The 4,506-nt window shown below is 44.0% G+C and overlaps 1 long non-coding RNA gene across 1 annotated transcript in view; it reads left to right on the top strand.

The window, feature by feature from the left end:
- The window catches only part of LOC141374879 (uncharacterized), a 43,106-nt gene extending 42,607 nt beyond the window's left edge, over positions 1-499 (top strand). Inside the window, exon 3 of the long non-coding RNA XR_012382050.1 lies at positions 109-499. This is a non-coding gene — a long non-coding RNA (uncharacterized lncRNA). The remainder of the gene's footprint in view (positions 1-108) is intronic.
- The last annotated feature ends 4,007 nt before the right edge of the window (positions 500-4,506 follow it).

The raw sequence follows: 4,506 nt of genomic DNA, 5'->3' as shown, positions 1-4,506 counted from the left end.
TGTGTGTGTGTGTGTGTGTGTGTGTGTGTGTGTGTGTGTGTGTGTGTCTTTGGTCTGCTGCTTTCATTAATAAACTCTTTCATGTTTTTATTTTCTCCTTGTTTTTAGAGGAAGGGCAGAAGAGCAGCCACCTACCTTACCATCCTCGGGAGACACTTCTCACCCAGCACCAGTGCATCTGTGGGCCCACGGGTTTCGGGAATGTAGAGTGCCTGTGACTGGAGTTGAAATAGTATTGTTAGCTTACTCTTCTACCTCATAGAGCATCCTTACAAAATCATTTTGTCTCACACAATGTCTCATAGACCGTCACTCCAACATACTCATCATGGAGAGAGAATGTAGATTCATTAATAATCAATGATTTCAGATTAACGTGTCCTGGCATTTACGCCACAGCCCAAGAAAATGGGAAATGTTCTCCTTTTAAAACTGCATTTTTTTTAATGTAACGAAGGTAAAGTTACTGACTCCATTAGGCATTAATAAGAATGAGAAGAAAAAGAACACATGAAAAATAAAAATATGTTGACACAGGCTACAGAAGTGACGATCTTTTTTTTTTTGCCAATGTTTATAGGAAAGTCAATATTGAGGAATTTTTAGTATTAAAAAAGTCTTAAGATTATGAAGTTGCTAATAAAGTTTTTTATGTGGTAACAATGCCTTACAACATTGAACTTGTACTGTAACCTCAAATTTAAGCTTTTCAGGGGAAATGGTTGTAGTGGAATGCCCAGAGAAGATTTGGAAAGCCAACAAATGTGACATTTGTCAGAACTGATTACAGACTGTTACCACTAGCATGGGAGTTTGGGGGTGGGAGTCACAAAACCCACTGCTTTGTGGTCCAGAAAGATGTTAATGATGCTAACATTAACAATAGCTAGCTAATCTTCACATCTGCTGAAGTTTTGTATATCGGTTAAAATTTGCAACACCGTTGGATAAAATTGCATAATTTATAGAAGTACCATCACAACAAAAATTAGAAAGACACCTGTCAGAATTTAATAATCCCATACCGGTCTTCGAGATCAGCCACAGCGTTCTGACTGATGAGGAAATTGACTGGTGATTGTGCCCATCGACTTGTGCTCAGACTTAAATTATGGAAGATGGCAATGTGTATTTACAGAAATGTGTCCATTTGCAAAGGGGTCTTGTTCAAGTTCAGGGAAATGTTTAATTCGGAGTGAACAGAGCGGTAAAGTGAATTTTAAAATGACTTTTATTGAATTCAAAAATTGTGAGCTAAAAGCACTTGAGTTAAATTAAAAAGCAGTTTTGTTGAGTTAATGGTGAGCATAAAGAATTAAATCAATAAAAACCCTCTTGCCATTAAGCTCAAAAACAGCAAAAGCATTTTATTAACTGTGTTGTTTTAAATTCAACAATATATGTTCCCTCAATTTGCCAAGCTTTTTTTTGCTCCTGAATGTGGGCTTTAAAAATTGCTGGTATATGTAAACACACATGTATCTAATCTAAACCATGAGCAAAACTGACCTTGGGCAGGCCATTTAACCACTCTGTTCAGTTTCATCACATGTGAATCAAGGACAGCTATGTGTGTTTCACATGTTGTTACATTTACGAAAATACTGGTGTCCCAACAAGTGAGGTGGGCCCACACGAAGGGCTTCCTATGCCCTTTATAATTTATAAAGCTATCACAGATAAGTGAAGGTGAATTCTCCATATGGCAAATATTAGGTCAAAACATGAAACTGCTGTTTTTGTAGGTCAAAGACAGTTGAAGAGCAGCAATTTCATGTGGTTCAACCTAATATCGTCCTCTGGAATTTGTCCATCTGTCCATCCCATCAGTCATTCAACAAATCAAGAGACTGCTTTTCCAGGTGCTGAATGATAAGTTATAAATCCAGAAAACATGCAAATGAAAACAGAATGAGAGACAGAGAGCCACAAAGTTTCAAATAAGCGTATAAGTAAAAATCATGGTAGGTGCCATCAAAGTAAGAAGTTAGGATGACAAAAACAATGGAGGAAACCAAGGAAGGTGGCTCAGAGGCAGTGCCACTTCGGCTGCGCCTGAGTGATGAGATGGAGTGAACCAGGTGAAGCATGGGGAAGGGTGCACAGCAGAGGGAACAGCATGTGCGAGGCATGGGGGTGGGATGTAAGTGACCGTACCTCTACGTGAGTCTATAAAGTCATGGTGAGAGTGCCGAGTTCCACTGCTCAGCTTGGAACCTGGATGCCCTCCTTTCCCAGCCCCATGGGATTGATGCCCAAATGAGATGGTCTGGCCGGCTTGACTGCCCACCAGAGCCCATATGCTTGCAAGGGGCTGCCTATGGGTCCAATCTCTACCAGCCTCTGGGAAATGATGCTGTTATTCTTATCAGCCCCTATTCAGAGTCTGGACTTGGAGCCTCAGGGCCCAGCCTGAAAATGAGAAAGTGACGGGTAACTAAACCTGTCCCATCAGTGGGAGCTTTGTATTCAACCGGAAACTGTCCCTAACAGAGCATTGTAAGAATACATCAACAAGAACACATGTTTTATTTATTGAGTACTCATTGTGTGCCAGGCACCAACATACCTACTTTATTTAAACTTTTATTGCTCAATTATGTCCAATAAGCTAGGCATTATTATTACCCCATTTTATAGGTATGGAAACTAAGATTCACAGAGGCTTAGTGACTTGCTCGTGGTCTCACAGCAGGGAGGTGGTAGGACTAGGCAGTTTGGTCCCAGAGGCTCTGCCCTTAACCTCTCTGCTATATTGACCTCCCCACCCCACCCCACCCCATGCTGTTACTGAGCATGTTGTGCTTTGGTTTTCTTCAAGGAATGTTACAGTCAAGCGTGACCCTGTGAGTCAAATGTTGGGTCTCTCACAATTGATGAAGCTTTGCTTGTTGAACTTATTTAAGAAAGAGGGAAATTATCACATGAGAACATGGACAATGAAGGCTGCGGGTCCCAGCAGACTGGGAGAGCAAGCTCAGCTTCTTACTTTTGGTAGAGATCCCAAGAATCAAGGGACCTGTGCATATTGTCCTGGCTGATGTGGTTAAGAAGGGCCTAGGGGAGGGCAAGAGCTGAGCAGGGAGCCATCCATGGAAGCACAGACCTTTTAGCTCCATGCTTCTCTGTGGGACCACAGCCCAGTCTCTGCAAGGCACTAGAAGGAGGATTTGGCCACCTTGAGCCAGACTGACAAGGGGGGAGGCCATTGCAACAGGAACAGGCAATTCCAGGGAAAGGTGAATCCCAACTCCAGGGTCACCTTCTCCCCTGACAGCTTCTCCTTTCCAATGCCAATCCACAGAGCCATGTTTTGGAGCTAACACTTTTCCTTGCCCTATTACAAGTGACTAAACTTATTTCATAATCCACTGGGCAGAGCTCACAGGCTGTGTTATCTCTGCTTCCTGGGGGCTGCCAAGCAGGAAAAGATGCCCGTGAAACCAGTGGTGCCACAAGTGAAGAGGAGTGTCCTGCCATTCCAATCATCTCCCAAGTTCCTAGGCAGCGGGGAGGCCCGGTTCAGGCAGCAGGACTAAGGCACATCCTGCCCAGGCAGTTTTGGATGGGGGCCCTCCTGGGCTCTCCAGTGCATGGATCGATTTCAGGGCCCTGTGTGGAATCGGTGCTGGGAAGGGAAGGACTGAAACACTGTGAAATGTGATAAAGCTGGTTGGGTTCACAGCGCCCACGCTTTGTGACACCTGCCTATCTCTTCCACTGATGCTGTTACACAACTGTCTGGGAATTCCCCCACATCCTCATGTGTGCAACAGTGCCAACCTACCCCCAAGTGGGTGGGCTCTGGGAGGGAGGGGTCCCACTGGCCTTCCTTCTCCCTCTTTGGCTGTGCAGAACTCCCACATCCACCAAATGACATGCTGGTGGAAAGGGTCAGCGTGAAGCAAAATTGTTTATTTCAGGGACTCCATTAGCCTACCCTCCTTAAAATCCAGATCACAGGGGATGTTCTGCCCGGGGTCACCCTCCCAGAAAACCCATGCAAATTTTAAAGCTCAGGAAAGGAAATTGTCAAATTGCCCCATAAACTTCTTTTGGTATTAGAAACTTATGAGAAAACAATTCAAGTGTCCCTTAACAGGCGAATGGATAGAGAAACTGCAGTGTCCACATGAAAGAATACTACTCAATAGCCAAAAGGAAGCACCCACTCTCGGACCAGTGTGGATGAGTCTCAGAAGCACTGTGCTAAGTGAAAGAAGCCAGGCTCAGATGACCACATGCCCTACAATTTCACTTATATGACATTCTGGAAAAGGCAAAACAATCGAAAAGTAGTTTTCTGTATGTCACTTCTCTATGATTGCTCCATAACAAGCCATCCCAAGACCTAATGACTTAAAACCATAACAGTTTGTCATTTCTCTCAATTTCGTGTGTTAGTTGGCCTCCGTTGGGTGGTTCTACTGTTCCATGTAGTGTTGGCTAGGGTTACTCATATGACTGCATTCAGCCAAGAGGTCATCTGGGTGCTCTGCTGGGGCT

Source organism: Callorhinus ursinus, unplaced genomic scaffold, assembly GCF_003265705.2.
Source record: "Callorhinus ursinus isolate GAN/ISIS: 27379988/994484 unplaced genomic scaffold, GSC_fseal_2.0 scaffold2, whole genome shotgun sequence".
NCBI lineage: Eukaryota > Metazoa > Chordata > Mammalia > Carnivora > Otariidae > Callorhinus > Callorhinus ursinus.
The sequence above is the reverse complement of the archived record's forward strand: the minus strand, read 5'-3'. Positions and strand labels throughout refer to the sequence as shown.